Below are 25,651 nucleotides of genomic sequence, written 5' to 3'. Positions count from 1 at the left end.
TCTGAACGCTTAAAGGCATGGTATGATTTCGTGGAAATGTGTTTAGAGACAGACGGAGAATTTTTTATTTTTTTCAATGTCCAGCTTCCCATTTCTGGCTGTGAGATCAAATACCTGATAAAGGAGTGACTTCATGACTATATGTATATCTATATGAGTGAGTAATGTGCAAAGTCTTGTTTTCATCTTTATCATTATTGCTGTTCCCTGTAGTTGCTGAAAACATCTTTGACCAAAGAAAACAATTGTGTTTTGAATTTTAAAAAATATAACTTTTAAGAATTTGGGTGTTGTGATAACTTCTATGAGAAATATTATTATGGAAACCTTTGTCTTTAACTAAAGCAAAGCATTAATTCACACAAATTCTTGAAGGATCTTGAAACTGATTATGAAATACTTTAATTTTATCTGGTGGAAGGCTCTCTCAGATTTATTAAATCAAAATTTTCTACTATCATCTCAAAGTATTTACAAACAAAAAAAAAAAGGAAGACATTCAAATTAGGAGAAAGTTGAAAATTCAATCTTATCTTTCTCCTTGGCTGTAAATATTGCTTGGCAACACTTACCATGAGAGGATCAGTATTAAAATAAGGAGGTCCACCTTCAATCATCTCAACAGTCATAATTTTAAATGACCAGATGCCAACCTCAGGCCCATATTATTTCATTGTTACAATTTCTGGAGCCATCCAGCAAGAAGTGCCAGCCATTGTTGTTTGTTTACTTCACTCTGGTGTTATTACAGCCCATAATCCAAAGTCAGCTACATGATGGAAAGAATCAAGAATAATAGTTTTCATGTGAGAAAAAATGAAGACAGAAATGACTTGGAGATAATTTCAAATTTGCTTTACAAAATTAACTTAAGGCATATTAATAACTGTCACAGTTTTGAAGTCAGTTTGTTAGTTTAAGACTGTTAAAACTACTTTAACATTATTCAGTTGTATAATATCCTTTTGAGAGTGTGTTAAGTTTACATTTTTTTTGTCCATTCTCCTCCTGTAAAATCAGCGATGTAACAAAACTATCTTTTCAATATTCAGACTTATAATTTATAACAAAATAAAATTTTATTATCATTTGTTACAGATAAATTAATAAAAAGACAAATTCAAAGAGTTAACTCTAATTTTGATTTGTTCTGCTTCAATACAAAGTTTGATTGTAAAATAAAAATGATTAAAATAATTCAAATGCACAAATAAAATTTGTCAACATACACAAATTTGTTACAGTCTGCTAATTTGTACAAGTTTTTTTGCTTAGTTTCAGAACAAGTAATTTGTGATAAACTGTTGTTTTGATTTTACTGGTGTTAAAAGAATGTAAAATCCAACTAAATACACAATATGTATCTCGGATGGTTGCTATGGATGTAAACATTTTACTAATAAAGCAGAAAACAATATTTCAACCTTCTTAGGTTATCTTCAAGTCATCATTAACCTTACATGCCTTCAAGTAATCTATGACAATTTCTTTCATTAAAGGGGCTAAAGTTACTTGGTACATGATTGTATTATTTGTAATAAGCATATGTAAAACTTGGTTTTATGTCAAATTATTGTCATATTCATTAACAGAATAATCCATAGCTATGTCATGTAAGTGATTATGTTTCAATATATAGTGTAAGTTTACCAAGAAAAATCAAATTAAGATGAAAAGATATTCAATGTTTTACACAACTAGATAAAATATTTTTTTTAAGTTTATATTTCAATAATATTTAAAAACTGATATTAAAGTAAAAGGAAAAAAATAAAGAGTCACAGCATAAAATATCAAATATAATAGCAAGTATTTAAGATAAATAAAGAATGGATATATATTATCTAAATAAGGAAGATGTATCAAATTATCAAATGTACACATCTTGTACTGAACATAAAAATTGGAAACACACTGATGCACATGTAAATATTTTATATTTCTGAGTAAATGTGATTTTTATATAATCAAGTAAATTACAGCTATCATGTAAGGTTTCAACACCTTCATAATATGTTTATGTTCACTTAAGAATGATATAAATGATTTTAATAACAAAAATCATTGTGTAAACACTGAATGCTGGAAAACATTATTAAAATCCAACAGGTTTAAAACTATTATAAGAACGAGTAAGTACAGATTTTTTTTAAACATTGTTATTTTATCCAGGTGTGTGAGAAACAGTATTTCAAATCTATCTTTTGTCTTCAACTAGTTAGAGCCAAATACGATTTTATTGAACAACAGAACTGATCAGTTTGGCTAGATGGTGAGAGACGAAAATGTCTATGAAACTATCTATACATAAAAGATAAAATCTACTGATCATTACAACTTAAATGGTGTAAACTGCTGATATATTGTAAAAGTTATAAATTATTGTAAAACATGTTAACTACAGAAGTATTTCATTTTCCATTTTCATCTTAATTTCTTCACTGTGGCTAAAAATTAGAGATATATAAAATAGAGACTTGTATTATTATTTGTTTTAGACAGTCCTGTTTTCACTGGACAATGGACTAATTAAAGTAATCTGGAAAAGAAATCATCTGTAGTTAACTTGTTTTTCTGACAAACAAACTTGAAAAATTAAAGTTCAGAGAGAGAGGTTTGTAAAAACTAATCTGTTATCAGGTTGCCAACTAATCTACAGAAAAGGAAACTGTTTAAAAAAACTTAATAAAATATTCAGAACTACACATGGTTGCAAAGTCATTACATGTTTCAAAACTTACCAAGTTTTATGCTCTAATCCATTCAAACTAACATATTCAAACTTTTAATATCCCTATGGATTAATTACACTGTTGAGGTGCAGAAATTCTGTTCCTTGAAAAACCTGAATGAGAGATGAATTTATTTCAAAGATAAATATTTTTAAATATTACTATAATTTTAATTCAATGTGCTTGTTGCTTTTATTTCTTACATGGATACATACATATATATATATATGTATATATTTGGAGAAAACAATACAAACATGAGATAGAATAAGGAAATGTTAATACTTGTTTATATTCATAAACAGCAGAAATAACCAGCATTGATCTTGTTATTTGTTGATATATTAGTTGTTTTACCATCTGCTGAACACCCACCATAAATCTGGCCCTGAGAAAAGCATGGGCTATGCAGGTCAAGACCAACAACCTTGAGTGACTGCCCCTGTGCAGCAGTAAACTTAAATTGTTTCAGTATTTTCTGTTATATCACTAACATTTTAATAAAAAAAAATTTAAACAAATCAACAAATGGTTTCAAGTTTTGTTATTTATATGTTTCATTTTATATTTTAGTACATAGATAAAGAGCAATATTAAATTATACTTATAGCTAATTAACATGACATAAAAGCCATTGCTGGAAAGGATTGTTGGCAAATCACCTTGTTTTTATATATATTAGATGTTGTTATATAATTGAAACTTCTAGCTATGCTCAGGTTATTAGGTTGATATACTCAATATAACAGAGGTGGACCAGCCATGCATCATGGTACCTTGGCCCCCTCAAAAGAAATGAATGGGTAATACATGACTTTCAATGCTGGCAGAATGGTATGGGCCCTACCTCATAATAAGTGGTCCCCAAAAGGGTTTGGTTCTTGAATTTTATGCAAGCTACAGAAGGGCTATCTGCACTAGCCATCCCTAATTAAGCAGTGTGAGACTGGAGGAAAACTAGTCATCACCACCCACCACCATCTCTTTGGCTACTCTTTGAGCAACGAATAGTGGGAATGACAGTCACTTGAAAATGCTCCCAAAGCTGAAAGGATGAGCATGTTTGATGTAACAGGGATACGAACCTACAACCTTAAGATTACAAATTGATCACCCTAACCATCTGGACATGCCAGGCTCCCAAAACAGACCATTCCACCTTTACTAAACAATGTTATTGTGTGTATCTTGAATCCATTTTATCATAAAAGTAATACCTATGAACATTTCTACTGAAGCAATATAAAACTTTTGTTGGAACATGTCATTAACAAATTGCATGGACTATTCTATATATTAAATGTTGTTATATAGGGAAAATCTCTTTTCTATGTAGTTTCTTTTACTACTTTGCCTCCTTAAAAGATGTACACATGCACACACGTACATGTCTGTCTGTGATTTCCATTTTTAATAGGAACCACTTCTTTTCTCTGTTGTTTTCTGCTACTTTGCTCCTTAGATAGATGCATATGCACATGGATGAATAGCACTTAGGTGCACACCTTCAGAGGTTTTTGGTATGGGAGCAAAATTTTAGGTTTCTAAAATCTGAAGATATGGCTGTCACATATTCTTTTCTATATGTTTTCCCAAGCTTTTTTCTTCAAAGATGCACATACATGTGAATAAGTAATAAAACCCAGATGCACAACCTGAGAGTCCACTTACTATTGGTGCAAATTTTCAGGTTTCTAGGCTCTGTCCTTGGAGACATGGTGGTCATACACATGCAGACACAAACTCTTCTATTATTATCGTAAAACAATGTTATTAGCAAAATACTGTTTGCATAATACACACAGTAGATTTTTCATGTTTCTAGTATATCCTGAAAGACTAGGCCACCATCTGCAGTAGTTTTTAAATGTGTATTCTTTATAACTTGAACGAGTTTTGTCATTTAGAGTATTATAAATTCTAAAACTAAAGTTTTAGTCTAGTTTAAGATGAACTATATGTTAAGGTTTTATTTTATTTGAACTATTAGCCATTTCTTATTCTTATTCTTTTCAAATTAATAAGTTGTATGATAGAAGATTAAAATTATGCTGTACATTTACCATCAAAGGCATAAGTTTCACTGATATTTAGTACAGTTAAATCTTGCCAATAGTAAAGTAACAAGAATATTTGTAAACTTGTTGAAGATGTGCCTTCCCATAATGCCCTGGAAGTGAAGAAAGAGCCATACACTTTACACTGTGATAACCACATCAATTTTAGATGGAAATTCACTATTACTGGCAGAAATGTTATTTGAAATATTTTATCACTCAAGATATTAAAGTTTTTAAAAGTGTCCTATTTTGTTACCAAGTTCAAAGAGTTTTAAAAGGAACTGCAATAGTTATTGAATAGTTATGCAATAGTTAAATTACTATACTCAGACATCTTTTAAAATCACCCTCTCTATTAAAAACAACTGCTGATATTTCATTTTCAGACAGACAGGTTTAGGTGAGAACATTATTTAAAGAGTCAAGTACCAAATAATATTCCATTATCACCTAAACAAAGTTTAAAATTTCACTTCTATGTTATTCTTTAATAAAGCCATATATAAATAATAAGACAGAATATTTTTCCTTACTTAAGATTCTGCCAGTAATTATATATCTACTACAAATACCCACACCAAAGTTCTTCCAATAATTCTTCACGAGGTAAAAATAAAGTAGCTATACTTCTTCAGTGCTCTTTTAAGAGTTAGTTTATTATCATCTAGAACAGTGTTTACAAAGCATGATATGTGTACCTCTGATATCACACAAGATAATTTTAGGTGGTACATGGATTAAGATTTTCGCTTAATGGTGGTATGTCTGAGTCATCACAGATTACTGGTTAAGAACAGGCTTTCTAAAGTATAATGGTAAGGACTGTGAAGGAAATGAGATAAAGTGGTGAGAGCTGTGAGAACCAATTTAATGAATCACCAAAACTGTTTGATAGTGTTGTAAAAGTACCAGCTGCAAAGAAACCAAAATATCATGTAAATATGATGAAAAGTATTTGTAAATTGGATTTTGATGGACAAGCAATAAGAGAAGGTGTATTCCATTATGTGCCGTATGTATGGAGACCTGAAGCATCATTTTGAAACAAACCATGAGGAATACCATTTGTAAACTGTTGAATTTTTCAAAGAAAAGGGAAAGGACATTCCAGTCTCCCAGAAAGTAAAGCACAGTGTGGCAGGGGATGATAATGTGAAATCTGTGAAAACCTCTTTTATAGTATCATATGTAACTGTAAATGCCAGAGTTATTGGAGTAATAGAAGAGACACTAATCAAACCTGTTGCCAAAGAAGTGATAATGGGAAGCAATGCAAGCTAAACAATAGATATATGCTCATTTCAACAACCTAAATTTATCATTCTAAAGCAAGCTTATATCAGTATTCTACATGCAAGACAAAGTTAATGCAATGATTACAAAACTGGAGCTATGGGGTACACATTTTGGTTGTAGTGAACTGGAATCTTTTCCATTTTTCATTCACATGGCTATGAACTCATCTGAAGCACTTGCTGAATATATGTTGAACATAATGAAGACACACTTCAAGGACTTCATGAAAGATCTTCATAAGAATTTTTCCAAACATGATGGAAGTTGTGAGTGGATGAGGAACTACTTTTTCATCACTTTGCACACATTACCAAATAACTTGACACCTTCAAAACATATCAGCTTCTGGAGAATGCTTCACATGGTGTCTTGAAGGAAAAGTTTGTGTTGAACAAAAGTCACATTATTTTACTTAGGTATTGATGCACAGTATCCAACCTTGTCAGAGAAGGCAATTAGGTATCTTTCATCCTTTCCTACTAAATTGCATACACATGTGAGTTGGGATTACCTGTGATGGTTAATGTCAAAACTTAAAAAGGAATCTTATTTTCAGTGTAGAACCTCATCTTCATCTTAAACCAAGCTTCATCAAACCGAATATTTCTTTACTTATTGCAAACAGTTTCATTTTTCTCACTGAGAAACATATTTTGGAAATTCATTTTAACACCAATTATATACTCTTCAAAAAAAAAATGCAAAGGGATATTTTGTTATTTTAAAGAGAAATATATGTAATAACATTACAAGCTCAGAGTATGTGATGTTACATGTGTTAAGACACTAATTGTCAGATCAAAATGACAATAAAAGTTGTGCACTTTGAAAACGGAGGAAAACATCGGATTTTTCGCGAAAACGCATTCGTGTCCAATAAATTTGTTTGAGAGATCTGCATGTTCTGCAAGGGCAACATGTGCAAAATCCTTATAAAGTGACGGGTTCTCGGTTTCCATAGCTCAGTGTTAAGCCACCGACACGCAATACAGTTACGCCAAGACTGACTGAAACACAATGCAACAACGCCACTGGTCGCTTGGAAGCAGGCGAATCTCAATCAGATGTTGCCAGAGCTGTGAATGTCCACCCAAGCACCATCACAAGGCTATGGAATCGTCACCAACAACATGGATCAACTCATCACCGCCCACGATCTGGCAGACCTCGTGTGACCAAGTCCGCACAAGATCGCTACATCCGGTTACGTCACCTTGGATAGGACCACCACTGCGACGTCTACTGCCTCAGCCATACCAGGGCTGTGTAGGATTTCGATCAGACCGTACGCAACCGTTGGCAGATTCTTAGGCCCCATGTGCAACTCATCATGGTAAACGACATTTTTCAACATGACAGCCTGTCCTCACAGCCCGACTCACCACTGTCTTCTTGAGACACCACAACATCAACGTTCTTCCCTGGTCCTTCAGATCACCAGATTTAAACCCCATCAAACATCTTTGGGACGAGTTGGACCAATGTCTGTGACGGCGAAAACCTCAATCGCAGACTCTACCTAAGCTTGCAGCAGCTTTGCAGGCTGAGTGGACAGCCATTCCGGGATGTGATTCGTCATCTCATCGCTTCATGGGCAGGAGATGCCAAGCAGTTATTGATGCTCACGGGGCATACTCGTTATTGACGTTGAGTGACGTTAAGCGTCAACTAGTGAGCGTGGACTTCGCCTTTGCAGACTTTGGATGTTCAGCAGTGAATGTGCAAAGTTTCACACATCATACAGAACTACCCAGAATAAACTTGTTAACAATATGTCTCAAATTTTGCCTTTCTTTTTTGAAGAGTATATTTATTATTAGTTAGAGCATGAATTGTGAAGTTATTTTCACTTTGTTATATCAATGTAATTTTGAAATGAGAAAATAATGACATAAGAAATACATAAAGACAGAAACTGCATAAGGCAGAAATCTGTACAAGCCAAAAATATCAAGATTTTGCAGCATTATCTTAAGATTTCTCTTATAAAAGGCCTTCTACATGGTGGAACCTGCATAATGCTGACAGAAAATTATCTTTTACCAACCTCATCTACCAACAGGTAGAATTAGAACTTGAATAAGGCAGAAAAAATGTTTTTGATTAAATATTAATTTCTTGTTTAATTAATAATTTGTTTAAATATTAATAAATTCTCAGACATTTTGTTACAGCACGTATTGGTTAAATATATTCTGTTAATTTTTCTGCCGTCATTTTTCCCAAGGTCATCATTCGAATAAATGATTGACTGTATTTTTGGTTGCATTTGTTGATGGAAAACGAGAGAACCCATGGGTAACAGGTAAAAGTGAAAATCTGCAAAGTTTCAAAAATTTAAGGAAGAATCAACTTCCTGTGAAATGGAAAGCGAAAAATAAAGCATGGATGACAAGTGCTATATTTGAGGAATTTTGAACAAAGGAAAACGAAAGAATGGAGCGAGAAAATAGGAATATTCTACTTTTCCTAGATAATGCAACTTGTCACCCAAAAGTTCAACTTTCAAATTTTTGTTTAGTCTTTCTCTCTCCACGTACAACATCAGTTCTACATCCACTAGATAATGGAATTATACAGTTTATAAAATTGAAATACAGAATATTGATCCTTCAGCATATTATTGCAAACATGGACAACTGTTAGAGAGCATCTGAAATTTTAAGTCATTCAATCAAATACATAAAAGATAAATGTGTAATAAAGTGCTTTCAAAACTGTGGATTTATTCTTGAGAAGTTATTTGTTATGATGATTCTGGTGAAATCAAACTCTGATTGAGAAAATTAAAGCAGATGATTCTGTAAATGTGGAAAGTTTTGTAAACAAGAATGTTTTACAGAAACTGATGAAATTGATTTAAAATCTGTAATAGAATCACAAGATGGTAACAGTGCGAGAGATTCAGAAGATGAACAAAATGGAAAAGATAGTGAGAAAATAGAAATTCCTACTTAATCACAAGTGTTAACGCTATCAAGTTGTATGTAAAATGAAGGGGAAAATGAACTTCATGAAAAGGCAGTGATTAGTGTTCTCTTTTAACCGCATGAGAAAGCCCATTAAAAAAAAAAAACAGTTAAAATTGGACACTTTCTTCAAATAAAGTTAAGGTTATGTGTATTTATGTATATTTTGAATGTCTATTTTGTTCTTATTCTAATAAATATAGCAAAAACAGTATAATAAGTTTATCCACAAACGTCTCACTTCCCTTGAGTCAAGCAAGTACAATGTCCTGCTCAAAATTATATATCATTAAGGAAATACATGCTCACTCAATAAGCTGGAAAACCTGCTTAAGCTAGAAGTTTTACTCGGTCCCGTGCAATTCTGCCTTAAACATATTTTACTGTATTAAGATAAGTGATACTGATTTTCCTTTTATCCTTGTATATATGAAATTTTCTTTTCAAATAAATTTATTTAAATCAAAAGTGAATTGCTTTAAAGAAAATATGAAGTGGAACTTTAATAATATTACAGGTGGCACTCAGATATATAAAAAATCAGTAAGGTGGTACATGAATGACAGAAGATTGAGAAACACATATCTAGAAAGAAGTGTTCTTCATTGAAAAATTCTATTTCAAGAGTGTTAAAAAAGAGTGAATTCTAAAGAATAGTTTTACGTCTTTGTTTTTCTTCAATTCCTCATGTTCATTTTTCTACCTCAAGATTTTTTAAATGTTTAGAAGTACAATCTTTAATATAAGACTAAAGCTGTGATGTGATCCCAAACATTTATAAAGAATTGCATTGGTTTTGTAATTTGCTTGTAACACACTAAACAATGTTTAAAGCCTTCCAAATAATAATGCATTTAAGTATATCATATAAGCTACTAATAATTTAACAAACTCAACTTTTTCACTTTTTCTATGAAATAATTTCAACAACCAAACCACAAATACAAAAATGTGAACCAAAACACACATAAAAGATGAATAAAGTAATGTTGTAAAAATAGTGTTATAGCTAAATCTTGTTCTGGTGGGAGAAATTATTGGTAGGAGCACAGTATTTAAGTTATTTTAAAGTCATATATATATGTAGTGATATAGATGTGGGATGTTGTGGGCTTCAGCACCCACATCTCACTCTCCTGATTTCTAAATTTCTCATGTAAGACTAGCAAATTGGAAGTTAAGGTTGAAAACAGTGTCTCCCCATTGCAGTGTGGGTCCTACTTCATCAGTCACCTACAAAACCTAGGATACATTTTTTAATCCCACATTGTAGCTTGTACCCCAGGATCTTTTTTTTTTAAATATGCAGTGTATTTAGCTCAATTTGAATGTGTTTTGATTATGGCTTGAAAACTTATGGTTACATATAAAATGAAGTGAAAATCAGTGTATCAAAAGCAATTGTGGCTACAACCCACAGTCTCTCACATTAAAATTATTGTGTATTATGTATAACCAAAATTTTAAAAGGCAAACCAGTGAGAGTGATATGTAAAATTATTCTTAAACCAAGTGTTACTCAAAATTGATCTACTAAGTTTAATAGGTATTACCTTAAAGTACACTCTACAGAATGTTAAATTAAAATTACAGGAGAATTAACTAATACACTGCTGGCCAAAATCTTAAGGTCAATGAACATAAAGAAAAAAAATATGCAATTTGCATTGTTAGATTCAACCACTAATTTGAGTAGAACTTTGAAAGATGATAATTAAAAAGGGAAAATAAAAAATTTTTTAGCATTTAATAGGGAAAATGTGAACACTATGGAATTAGCCTAAATACTAATTGGCCAAAATTTAAGACCATACCAAAAATAAGTCCTAAACAGGGTAGAAAATGCCCAACAAGAGATCTTAGTAGTGAGTTGCATTGAGAACAACTGCAAACATTTGCTTTGGCATGATCGATATAAGCATTTGCAGAAGGCTGGCTTGAATGTTATTCCAAGTGATGAAGATGGCTTCATGAAGATCACGTTCTGTTTGAAATTGATGTCCATTTTACAGACTTTCCTGACCATCCACCCCAAAACATTTTCAATGGGGTTCAGTTTGGGCGAACACTGGATAGTCCAAAGAATCATGTTATTCGCCATGAAAAGTCTTTTGTCCTGCGGGCATTGTGGATTGCAGATCCAGTTATTTCCACACAAGTGAGGGCCTTCAGTCAATAAAGATGCTCTCTTCACCATGCCAATATAACCAGCTTCTATTTGATGCCCCTGTATAACCTGCAGCCCATTGTTCCATGGAAGGAGAAAGCATCCCAGATCATGATGGAACCTCCTCCACTGTGTCGTGTAGAAAATGTCTCGTGGGATATCCTTATTGTGCCAGTGACGTTGGAAGCCATCTGTACCATCCAGGTTAAATTCTTTCTCATCAGAAAACAAAATCTTCATCCACTTTTCTATATCCCATGTTTGGTGCTTCTCAGCAAAATTTAACTGAGCTGTTTTGTGGTGTGGAAGGAGGTGTGTCCTTTGAGATGTTTACGGTTTTAAAGCCTTTCTCTCATAGATGCTGTCTTATTGTTCTTGAGCTACATTTTGCATCCATAAGGGCCTTAATCTGGTTCAACAATCAGCTGGTGTCTTGCGGACAACCTGTCAAATCCTCCTGCTCAACGCCAGCGAAATTTTCTGGGGCTGACCACTTGAAATTCTCATTCTGTATCCCTCAGGGTCTTTTTTAAATTTGCAACTGCAGTTTTACTGCACTCAGTCTCACCAGTGATGGCACATTGAGAAAGACCTTGCTTTTGCAACTTGACAATTCTGCCAAGTTCAAACTTTGTCAACTTTTAGCCTTTGCCATGTTTTTATTCAATGTAACACAGGAGATGTCAGTGAGAGATATTGACAACACTCATGCTTGAACACAAATGACTAAATTTCGTTACGTGTTTACTGATTAACACTTCGTTTTAGTATGGGCTTAATCTTTGACCAGCTTGTATTTAGACTAATTTCACACTGTTCATTTTCCTATTAAACACTAAAAATTTATTTCTGTTTTCATCTTTTGAAGCTCTTCTCAAATAAGTGGTTGAGTCTAACAATGCAAAATGCATTTTTTTTCTTTATGTTCATTGGCCTTAAGATTTCAGCCAGCAGTGTATGTAACACTAAGAACACTTGCCAAGAGTTCATCTCTTACAAGATAACTATCCACAAAGTTCACAATGTTCAAATGTTTCACATCACACAATATTAATAGTTCAGTAATTAAACACTCTTCATTAGGTTGCTCAGTTAGATAAATCTTTGTAACAGCAACTTACAACTAAGTTCCTCTATCTATTGCTTTATATACACCTGCTGAATGACTAACACAATAAAAGAAATATCATTAGAATCTGTAATGTACTCGAATGTGAAGACATTACCAGAATCTAGTGATAAAATTATGCTTTAAAAACAAATGAACAATGGAAAATCACCTGTTTAAAATATTTGTACAATAATAAAACTGTATGCATATCTTATTATACAGGAAACACAATATCATACATAACTAAATGTCTCTCAATATATGAAGACTACCATAAAGTTTCAATAAAAATAAACAGAAAGTGAAATTGACACACACAAGCACCACTTTTTTAAAATAACATTAATAACTTTTGGGAGTGATTCTAGTGTTACAATTGAGATGTACTAGTAACGTGATGATTTTAGAATCTTTTCAGCTAATCATTCATGAGTGAATTAATCCATTGAAGTAAATTTTTTTTAGTATGAGAATATCAATGACACTATTGATTATTCTGCTCTATAAATCTTGTAAATTTGTGTATGGCCAAATATGCTTTACAATTTCACAAAGTAATAATGTCTTTATACACTATTATTTTACTCAACAGAAGTTACTAAATGCTCTCTTTTAATCAAAATGTGCAGTTATTCAGTTTCAAATTTTAACTTTATGAACTATGTAAGTATTTTGCTGGGACTTAGTTATTTTTTAACACAAACTTTTGTTGAAGTAAAATGTAATAGCTGTATTTGTGCGAGATGAATCAAACTGTCCACTTGTTATCTGCATTTGTTTAATTCCTTGGTAGGTCAGAAAATGGCAAGGTGTTACTTACATTGAACATTTCTATATTTTATGATTTAAATCACATTTTCAATACATCAGGAATATGTTAAGCAGCACATACATTTCCCTTTACATCACATATAGTGTGATAATGTTATAAACGCCATTACTTTCTTTACTGAAAATGCATTTCCATGACTACTTACCTTTTCTTATATAAATAGCTATTCACATGCATTACTGCCCTCTATATGCAAAACATTTTACATGCATGCCACAAGCCTTCTGCTGCCCCTCCATCAGAAATGATTTATTCTAATATGTCTCATGCAAATTATCAGGACAACCCTCAACCAGTGAAACTGCCACATATTCAGGGTTACTCATGTTATTTCCTCTATTGAATTTTACCAGAATATCACAACGAGTTTTCCACAAATTGGAAGATTCTGCTTTAAACAAGAAAGTGAGATGTGTGAAAGGAGTTAAATAACAATCAAAAATACAATTTTAGTATTGAAAATTATAATATTATATATATGTTCACATAAATACCTAGAATTCATATTCCATACGCAAAAGAACCAGAGCCACAAAATAAAGGAAGAATCCTTTGAAAGCATAGAGGGAAAACATATGGAAACAAGAGAATAAGATGCAAAGAACTGATGTGAGAGACTGTACTACAATTGAACTCTTTGTCCATTGAAGAAAATTGTGGTACATGTGGATGGAAAAAGTGTCCAAGTAGTGTGTGAAAAAACAATGGAATTGCTTCCAGAAGTACAGTGAATAACATACAACAGACCACACTGAACAAGCCAACGACATCCAAAACCCAGGTTACTGGGAACTAACATCCATACAGTGATAGGGTGAGGAGCAAAATGTCTACACTTCAAGTTCAGAAGATGCAATAACATTAATAACAACAAGTAATTACCATCAAAAGGTAAATAAGGCCCTGAAAAATTAATAATAATAAAATAACTTACCGAGCCAAAGTCACATGGAAATTTGAAGAGTGGCTATACATCAAAAGACAGCCCAATGAGAATGAAATGGTGATACTATACAAACAGCGAGAGACGAATGTGTTAGAAGTAGTCAACTAGTGCAGTTGAAGAAGTTCTTCCAGAGGATGATAAAGGTGAAATACAAGAGAAAAGGTAAGACATCAAATATGATGAGAATAAATATGAAACAAAAAAGTACAGGACGACAACAAAAGAGATGAATAAACTAACTGAATCAAAAGCCCTGTCCCCACTGGTGAAGCTGAAAAGAGAAATATCACAAACACAGTGTAGTTACCAAGGAAAAAAAGAGGGGAACAAGCACAACAGATGACAGTTGTATAAGCAATGAAACATTGAAGATTACATACAGAAAGTAGTCTGTCTGGATCAGACATATGATAAAGGTTACTAATGGAAGGAAGGTAGATCAATGAGTTATCCTCACTAGCTACTGTTGTTTTGAGGAGGAAAGAATGATTCAGATAAAGGAGAAATATGTAGGATGATAAAGAGATAATAGCACATTGAATATAAATGTTGTAGGAAAATTAACTTGTGTTAAGATCATAGAATAAAAGAACTGATGTCCCAATGTAAAGACTGAGAATTACTGTAGTACATGCCAGAAGCATGAAAACAATATCGATGTAGCTATATTGGAATGTACAATACTCTGACAAAGTTAGCCCTGTAATGTATGAGCTGCACAGATCCAGTGCAATGTACATAGAACACATTTATCAGCTGTGTCCACACATCTCAGACAAACCCTTAGTTCACTGGCTTGACCAGGAGACTGCAGATGAAACCAATGAGTCAGAGGAGGATGAGAACATTGTTTATGATTGTTACATCCTGCATGAGAATAGAGAAAGGAAACTGTACTTGTATAGAACATCTGAAGATTAAAGAGAAAACATCCAAAAAGGACAGCACAAATCTAACGTAGCTTATCCAAATATTAAATGGAATATAATTAAAGGCCACTTTATGAGAGAGGAACAATCGCAGCCACAACAACACAAACAACCAGTACCTGGCACAAATCATAAGGTGTGTTATCATGTAATTTGCCCTGGTGTTCAGAGGTACTGAGGGAAGTAAGATAAAAATGACATTGGAGGGTACAGCATCTAACTAGTTTTACCTCCATATTGTCAGTCACATGATTAAGACAGAAATTGAGCAAATGTGGAAAGCTGGATGTTCACAAAACTAAATAAATAAAATAAAACCAAAAAATGATAATAAATTATAATGAAAAAAACATTACACCAACAGGGAAGACAGCAAAACTGTCCTTGAATTTAGCATTTCAGCTCTCAATACAATGTTTTGACATAAATAACAAAGTATTAGGGTGTTACCAGAACCCAACCTACATTATAAATATAGTTCCCATCCTGCATCCTTTATGTTACCATCTGAAAATTCAATGGTTCTAATGAGATCCACAGAGTAGCAGGTATTATATAAAGTTAATAACATAAAGCAAAAAAAAAGATATTACATACATGTATAATAACTTGTCTGTAATGCTATTTGAGATTCTCCCTCATAAAAAAGTACCCCTCTAGGAAATTTTGTTAATTTGTTGTATCTTTCATTAGATAACAAAACATAAGTAAAACTATAAGTTTTTAAAATGGACTCAATAAGATCTGTTCAAATATGATCTCAAATCCTAATTTCAACATTGTTCAAGGTGGACACCCAAATGCCACTGGGTGCAGAAGGCTCAGAAGCAAAATACACACCTCAGTACTTTTTAAGACCTCAGATGGATAATACAGTAATGTATCATATTCATGTTCCTAGATTTGGGAAGATGTCTCCCACCAACAGTTCACATATCAATAAAAAATATTTCCAGTAGCTTCTCAGCATAAACACCACGTGGTGATATGGTAGTTTGATAATATCCAAATAATGTGTAGCATATGCTTAGTAATAACATAACTTCATAGCATTTTGGCATTACACAGTTAACACGTAATAATATAACACTTTTTTTATGCAGTCAGAATGTACTCTTATGACATGTAGTACTAACTGTGCTCTGCCCACCACTGTATCAAAACTAGGTTTCTAGTGGTATAAGTCTGCAGACATACTATTGGGGAGCCACATAGTGCTACTAAGTAGCAATAGCATGAGTATATTAATTTCATTTGAAAAGCAAAAGATAAATCAGTTAGCAGTGTAACTTATAGGCTATTAGGTATTCCACACAGTATTTTTTTTGGTGTTTAAACATTACTTTTGTATACTTAACATTGCATCCAAATAAAAATATTATAAATTGTGTAAAATATTATTTTCCATATAAAAGAAAAAAAGGATAATTAGTTGCAAATTTACTTACTTATTTGATGTACTTGTTATAATGTGGATAAGTCCTAAACTTCAGGAATGATGTTATAGCTTAATTATACCTAATTTGAATAAGATCATCTCAAATGTCCAGCATTCTTGAATTAGCAACTTTAAATCTCCAAAATACTAATTTACATAATGATAAAATATGCTTTCTACATCCACAGAAAGTTTGTAGAATGTTTAAAATCACAAACTAAAAAAGAAGTTGACAGCAACAGTATCAGATGGAATAAGTAAATAAGTCCTAGACTTCAGGGATGAAAAACAGGGTTTAACAATATATATTTAGTTTTGTTGTCATACCACAGTCACAAAAGCACAGATCAGAGAATTTGCATAAGATCTTTATGTGATTCTCTTTGGACTCTCAAATTCTACAGACTTCAGTTGTTCCCAAAACACTGTCAAACACATCCTTGAGGCCAAGACAGGAAAATTTGAACATAGAGGCAGAACACTTAAACTCAATGATACTGATGTCAGGTATCTTTGTTCATTCTGCCTTCAGTACAAAGGAAAGACTGCCACTGATGTCAAAGTGATATAAATGAACATATATTAAATGACAGAAAGGTGTCCAGATCTAAAGAATCAAGAAGACTCACTGATAATGTAATATCTGGTTGTGTATCAGTTAAAAGCTTTTACTTTGATATTCAAATATCAGCAAGAGACTTAAATTTACTGAAAAATACAAAAAATGGACTGTTAATAATTGGAAAGAGCTGTTATGGATGGATGAGTCCAAGTTTGAAGTATTTCGGTCAAAGTGTAGATAGTATGTCTAGCTGAAGATAGTAGAAAGATACTTATCTCAATGCATAGCACCTGCCATAAAGCATGGTAGAAGCAGTCTGATGATCCGGGGACATTTTTCTGCTGAGGTGATAGAAAATATCTACAAAATAAATGGAATAATAGACCAGCACAAGTACAATGCAGTATTGATCGTAGGGTATACCGGTAGTTTACATATTATTGGTAAAGGACTCTACTGCCAAGATTATAATAACTTCAAATACTCATACAACCTATGCAGAAAAAATTACTTACTATGAAAGCTGTTGCTGAAATCATTTCAAATGATGTAACTGCTCTCCAAAGAGTTGCAGTCTCAACCTAATTGAGCAGATCTGGGATTTGATAGATTAAAAACTTGGCAAATCAAGTTACTTCCAAAGCTTCATATGAGTGTATCAGAAACACTTGGAATAAAATCTCAAAGGACACTCTTATTAAATATCTTGCAGCAATACCTGAAAACCATCTACTGTAATTAAAGCAAGAGAAAGACAACAAAATGTTAACTGTTTCCTTAATCAATCCTCTAACTTATCACTATTGTTAAAATATTGATTCACCTTCTATTGTTCTTTTGAGACAACCTGAAATCTATTTTGACTTTGTCCTAACACATTTCCACACTTCTGTATTACAAGTTTAACATATGTTACAGGGAAGAGCATTATAAAGACAGGCTGATAAATAAAGTATATAACATTAAACTACAACTTTTACCAACACAATTTGTATAAACAATGACAAAGTAAGTGTACTGTAAATTTGACTTGCATTGTGAAGAATCTATAGGGATTCATACTTAACCATTCCTCTGTAAGAAAATGTTTACAAGCTTGAAATTTCTACTGACAAAATTGTTACATATGCTTTATCATAAGAAGCATCAAAAATAACATTACAAAAATTAACTCTCGACTCATTAACAGTCTTACAAGAGTCTTACTGTAATTTATTGAATAATTCCCAATTTTATTAGTAATACAAGATATTACAGAATGTTCTTTACTTTGGAATTAAACTTGAAGAACAAAAAATAAGATTTTCTACTTGTTTCTCAAACAATTAATGAAATTCTCCATAAATTATTATAAACAATTTAAACTTTATCATCACTATTTTTAAAACATTTGTTTTATATTACAAGTTACCAGTACTGATAATGGTATCACTTACATTTAGAAGTACATGTTTTTTTTAGTTGATTTGTTCATTTTTCTCTCACTCATCTCAACAAATATTATAAAAGGTGGAATGATATCTTTAAATTTCTATAAATATCCATAAATGGTTTTTCTTTATGAAAATTTACTTAACACCCAACTTTCATCATTATTCTCATGATGCATGACATTGTAGGTATGTCATTTTCTTTATTTTCCTGAACTTTCAAAACTGTATCATATGACATGAAGTATTAATTAGAAAGGTTCTAGTGTAACTTCCTCCTCAAGACATTATGTAGTAAATTACATTCACAGCAACACAAATTGGTAAGTTTGATATGAAAGATGTGCAACTCACAGTAATTCACTTATTTTATATATATCAGATATTTGAGAATAAAATAATATGATAGAAATATTTGCTCCTGAAAAAATGCAGAAAAGAAGCAAGTAGATGGTGATTCCAACTACCATAAACAAACAGTAACATGTGTATATATATATATATATATATATATGTGTGTGTGTGTGTGTGTGTAAAGTTATTAATATTCTTTTTTGCATAGAAGTTTTTCTTATATACATATTAGGTCATCCCATAATTAATGTCGTTTTGGGATAGGATAAGTTTAAATGCATATTTCTTGGCTAAATGAAGTTATTCTCAAAGTCACACAAGTTATATGGGATGAGGTGATAACATTCAGAGTAAACCAATTTGTTTCTTTACTAATTTTTGTTGTATTTATTTTAGAAGCCCCAATTATCATGGAGGTATCAGAAGAGCACATAAAGAATATAATGTTTTACAACTTCAGAAAATGAAAGAGTGCTACTGAAGAAGCATTCAAGATGTGTACAACAATGACATTCTGAATGTAGGGAAGTGTCAAAGATGGTTCCATAAGTTTAAAACTGGTGACTACAGTTTGACGGATGCAGCTCACATTGGGTGCCCTGTTGAGTTTGACAATGACCTGCTTCTAGCAATACATGAGAAAGATTGTGCTGTAACTGTTGTCCATCCTTCCATTGTCCATCAACATTTGCAACTTGGTAGAGTTTTAAAGTTTGGAAAATGGATACCACATGAGTTGTCAGCTTATAATCTGAGAGAATGAGTAGACATCTGCACATCTCTTCACTCTCATGAACTTCAAGCTTCATTTTGAGCCACCTAGTTAGTGACTGGAGATAAGAAATGGATACTCCAAAATGTCATGCACTGCCAACAGTGGGTTAATGCAGTAGAACCAGCTACACCACAGTCAAAAGTGAACCTGTACTTCACGTGGTGTAATACTCTTTGAGTTGTTACAAACAAATCACACAATAACTGAGATGCTGGCAGTAACTGGATTAATTGAAAGCTGCACTAAAAATAAATAAAAAAGAGACCTGCTTTGGTAAATCAGAAAGGAGTTGTTTTCCACCAAAACAATGCACATCCTAACATTGCTAGGGTCACTTTTAAAAAATTGAACAGCTTAGCTGGAAGAAACTTCCCCATCCTCCTTATTCTCCTGATCTTGCTCCTACAGATTATAATCTTTTCAAAACTTCACACATCATCTAAATGAAAAACAGTTTACTTCTATGATTTGTTAAAAGTAACCCTTGTACCTTTATATCTCAAAACAACTTGATTTTTATAAGTGTGATTTTGAAATATTTTAATACATTTCCAGACTGTTATTGAGAAGAGATGAAAAATATGTAATTGATTAAAGTTGTTATTTGAGTTATTTTTCCTCCTTTTAAATCTTAGTGTTAAAATGATATTACTTATAGGATGACCTCACAGTTTTCATATATACAGTGTAATCCAGACAGGAAACCTAAACAGTAAAAAAAGAAAATAACTGCATCACTGACAATGCTTCTGTTTAGAGCTTTATGTGATTTTGTAGTCAACAAATTCAAGATGCAAAAGAGCTTAAAATTGTATTTATAAAACAGAGAGTAATCTATTAACGATTTAGGATTAACTGGATAAGTTCATTTATTCCAGAACCTTCAACAGAAAAACATGTGTCTTTGAAATAGCATCTCAATATTACTTGCCAGAAAACAAACTACCAGAGCAGTTCCTAAAATTAAAGATATAAGTACCTATCAATTAAAATACATACAAACATGTACTCACTTGTTTAGGCACACTTTCCCAGTTTGAATGATTTAATATTTCTTAACTCTTTTCTGTCTTCAATCTTATAAAACCTTATTTCTTGATCTTCTAACCACACTACAACATTGAAAACTCATTCTCATCTGTGAAATATGTATTTGAAAATACATTTGAAAACACACTAGTTAATTCCATCCAGAACACAAACAAAATCAATTTAACTTGAGAAATACCAACTAAAATATTATTCAAAACATTGCCAAAAGCAATTTACCACTGTCTTACTAATATTAAAGTATATAACTTTACAACTACATGAAAGTGTAATTCAGAGAATAAAACAAATTATCAATCACTTTCAACTATAAAACCTGAGTTTGAATACAATATCAAAATCTTATAATATATCTAAACTGCTATAAGTTGCACTAACATTACATTTAAAAAAAAACACTTTACTACTAATATAAATTTCTATATAAATGATAAAATGAGACACATCTTAGTACAACAAATAGAAATACAGTTAGCCACATTGCACAGATGTTTAACTTGCATTTCTTTCCACATAAAACAAATATTCTAACAAAATGTATTAAATAACACTAAATTATCTCTCATAATAATACTGTTCTGAAACTTTATGTACACTTCATTTTAAAAGATATAAACAAAGGCAGATGTAAATATACTTCAGTCAACATTTTGAAGTAACACATATTAAAAGCTTATCAAAGTTTTAAAAGGTCTAACATTAATAAGTCATACAATAACATGGTAAGTTTATTTATTGTTTTGAGTATGGTAAAGTTCAGCTAACTAAATTAAACCAACAAATATATATAAATTACAGTGACAATTTATTTCTTTAGAGCAGAAAAGATGTATACAAAACAAATGTCAGGCCTAAGACAAGTGGACTTAGAATTATGGTGTATGTGATAAGAGTTCTTTTGTATTACTCTAGTATTTAAAGAAGTACTGTTACAATAAATATATTAATTTTATTGCAAATGTTTTGTGGGTCTCTTTAAGCTAAAATTAATAAACACCAATTAACCAGTCATATTTCCTGAGTAACACTCTCTATATTTTTTGTTCTCAGAAGAATAACAAACCTGATTATCCTTTCTGATTCTAAACACGTTTCAATATGTTTCTCGTTGAAAATTGTAGAGCTGTTTGATATATTTGTGCTCATAAAGGACAATGTAACTCAATATGGGTTTTACATAAATTTCTAAATTTACTATGTAATGGTACTGTTGCTTCATTATGGGTCTGTATTACATATGTATCTTAAACATTTCTTGAAAAGTAGTTTTTCTAACCTAATCTGGTACAGATTTAATAAAACTTCATTGCTCTAACTTAAGTAGGATATAGTAATAACACTGAGGTACAATTCAAAGTATACAGCAGGCCAACACTAAAATAAGTATTTAACTTTGAATGAAATACCTGCATTCTTTGAACTTTCTGGGTGAATTATTTTAACATATTTAATTCATTTTATTATCATAATGTACCATTAAAAATCTATAACAATACTCATTTTGAAACTGGTTGATATTTAAAAATGAATTTAACAGTTTGATAGAAATATGGAGAATAACTTGTTACACAGTATTCTAAGTTAGTTCAGCTTGTGAAATGGATTCTAAAATAATTTAATCAGCCTAAGTGGACTTTTAACATGAAGAGAACTGTCACATTTAAGATACAACTGTAGTCATCATAGTTTAAAAGAATTCTTGTAGGTACATTTAACTTGTTTTAAATATCTAATTTTAAAATAAGTGGACTGCTTGCTGCATGTTATTTTCAAATTTATCACTAACAAATCACAGACATCAACTGTAGAAGAATCCTAAAACTTTGATGTATGTAGTTTTTCTCACTATGAGTTGAATGTAAAATCTACACAAGTATGCAGTGGAGTTAAAGTGTTGATAGAAGCCACATGTTTATTTCCTCTTTGGTTACTCTGTCTCAAAAACTGGAAAGTCTCACCTAAATACTAAAATTTGTTAAGTTCATATTTATTGTGACTAGTGACATACACAACATGACTAGATAGTGGTGAGGTCCACGATAAACTAATGAAAATAAATAGGGAAAAGTTTAGTTGAGGAAATTAGTGTAGAAGTAATTATAAGGGTAGACTTATTATTTACTATCATAATAACAGAAGTAAAAGATATAAAATAGATAACTTTAGAGCATTAGTAGGAATGAAAGATTTTGATGTAATGGGAATAACTGAAATACGGTTAAACAAAGATGATGTGTGACAAAAATTTCCTTCAAATATAGTGTTAAAGGTTTTTTAAAAATTAGAGTACAAAAGAGATGATTTATATGTAAAATGTAAGTTACATCCTGTTTTAGTTAAAGATATCAAAATAACAGCAATGAGATTATGTCCAGTGAAGTTTCTATAAGTGGATATAAAGGAAATGACATTTAATGGGAATTTGTTACAAACAACAAAGGATATTGACAAAACTCAAACAGTTACAATGAGATTAAGGTTTCAGCTGTTGTATTGGGTTTGATGTTTTTCCTGCATATTGAAATGAGAAATTACAATATTTTGATTTCAAATTTTAAAGGAAACAACAAGAATTATCTGTTAACTGGACAGCTGAGTTATGCTGAGACACTGAGCAAATGTGGAAAATCTTCAAAAAAAAACTTTCAATATTCAAGGGAAATATTTTCCTTACAGAAAGAATAAGGCAGCAAGTAAAAACAATGTTGGCTCACAAAGAGTATTAGAAATAAAATTAATGAGAGCATAATAAATTGGAAATGGGGTGATGAAAATTGTCCCAATACTTATAGACCCATTAGTCTTACATCAGTTGTGGAACACATTTTCGAGTCTGATTTAAAAAAACTCAAAACTTATTTAACCAAGCTAAGAATTTTATTGGATAACTAACTGATGGAAAACCTTGCCTTAGAAATCTGTTGACATTATTTCAAGGTTACCACTTGTGTTAATGAGAACAAGAATAGATCTGGAAGAAAGGATTGTCACAAATGCAGTTCAACCAAACCAGATTAATGTCACAAATGAGGTACCTCAGGGTTCAAGTCTTAGAACCTTTGCTCTTTTGATTTGCATCCATGTCACAGATGAAAGAATGGTCAATAAATTACTTAAATGTGCAGATTACATTAAGACATAGAGTGTTACTACCTGTGAAGAGGATGCTACTGATTTGCAGAAGGATTTATATCATACAGTGAATTGGACAAATAAATGGCAGATGGGATTTAATATAATAAATCAAAATAGTGCTGGTGGGTTATGATAATTTGAATAATAATTTGGATGGGAATAATCTAAACAGTGTCATGAAAGAAAGGGATCTTGATGTAATAGCTGATCAGTCTCAGAAGCTATCTAAGCATTATGTTACGGGTGGTGGGACAAATAAATTTCAGGTCATATTTAGAGATTTTTCAATACGAGTCTAAAGTTATAATTTCATTGTATGATTCATTTGTTGTGTCATATTTGGAGTATTGTGTTCAGTCTTGGTATCCTTACCTTAGGAAGGGCTTTGAATTGTTTGAAGGGTTCAAAGTTGGGTTACTAGAATGGTGCTTAGGATGGAGGAGTTGTCATATGAGGAGTGGCTGAAATCTCATGTACTGCTTTCTCTTGGAAAAGAAGAATGGAGGTGTGATATAATGAGGTGTTAAAGATTGTAAAGGGAATTGATAATGTTGATGCATCATAATTGTTCATAATTAACAGTGAGAATAGTTAATACTATTATGTCTAGTGAGAATAGTAGCTAGAGGACTCTAGTATAAACACTGGCAGGTTGGTTGGTTGATTTAATGTTTTAACAAAGCAGCTAGGTTAACTGTGCCAAACATCCGGTAAAAAGGTAAAAGTAAATTTAGTACAATTCATAAAAGGAAATTAAGGTAAAACAAAACAAAGATTAAAAAAAAAACCATAAATAGCATAAGACCAATGTTTACATCTAGTCTACAACATCATAACTACAGTAATTCAAAGTTGTAAGGACTTTCTGTAGCATGACTGTAATAATCATAACTCACCAGGAAGACTAACAGGTAAGTACAAAACCACCATCAGTAAACTGAAGTTGGCCTTTCCAGTCCTGGTTTCGAGTTACTTAATGGACACTGGCAGAGTAGAAGTCACCTTCAGCTAAGATAACTTTATTTTTCTTACAAGATAGTTGACCTTTGAAGTGGGTTTTCTTTGGATGTTATGGAGCAGAAAATTTAAACATGTTTAACAGAAAGCTTGATAAGTATATGAATAACTGTTGGCTTTAAGACTTCTAAAAATTTATTCATTAACATTTATAGTTTAAATTAGAGGATGTAAGTGCCAGGATGGACCAATAGATCCCATACTGTTCCAAAACGTTATGTATTATGTCTAGTGCTTCAGACTGCAGTCTAATTCCAAAGATTTAATATGTTTCTAATGCAACAATAAAACTTTTGTCGATAATGTAGCTTCTAACTCAGCTTTATTGTTAGTATTACATGGTTCACTATGGTACTGAGAGTAAGAGTAAGACCATACAACATAGAAGAATATGGTATTGGGAAAACTAACTTTTAAAAGTTGTATTCTAATACCTAACTTTGTTTTGTTTCGATGGTCCCGGTTTGATTCTATTTCGGTTCATCTCTCCATTTGATTACAGACATATCTTTATACTGATGTTTATGTTAATGGTCGACGTTGTGTTTATTTCTACATACTAGACTAGGACCAACAAGGTATAGCAAAATATAAATTCTCTTTCTAAGAGTATGAATAACCTGGTCCTGAATTACATTGTTGAGTTGGCGAGATCACTCGGCATATTACATTTTGTCTTTTGCAAAAGAACATTCTAAACGACCAAGAAATTTTGGCAACCAGAAAATAAAAACATTTAAACTCACCATTTACACTAAAGTTATCTAAATTGTGATAACCGAAAGCTGTAAATTTCTTATTAAAAATCCTTATTTTTCGGTATTAATCAATGAACTATGGTCTACAAA

At 31.8% G+C, this 25,651-nt stretch overlaps 1 long non-coding RNA gene across 1 annotated transcript; it reads right to left on the bottom strand.

The window, feature by feature from the left end:
- Positions 1-496: 496 nt before the first annotated feature.
- On the bottom strand, positions 497-25,651 carry LOC143258080 (uncharacterized). Its single transcript, XR_013032132.1, has 4 exons — positions 25,550-25,651; positions 20,615-20,739; positions 2,742-2,845; positions 497-769 (listed from the first exon to the last, which is right to left on the bottom strand). It is a non-coding gene; the product is annotated as an uncharacterized LOC143258080 (long non-coding RNA).

The sequence above is a fragment of the Tachypleus tridentatus genome, chromosome 7, assembly GCF_004210375.1.
Source record: "Tachypleus tridentatus isolate NWPU-2018 chromosome 7, ASM421037v1, whole genome shotgun sequence".
NCBI lineage: Eukaryota > Metazoa > Arthropoda > Merostomata > Xiphosura > Limulidae > Tachypleus > Tachypleus tridentatus.
This window is presented reverse-complemented; position numbering and strand designations above follow the sequence as displayed.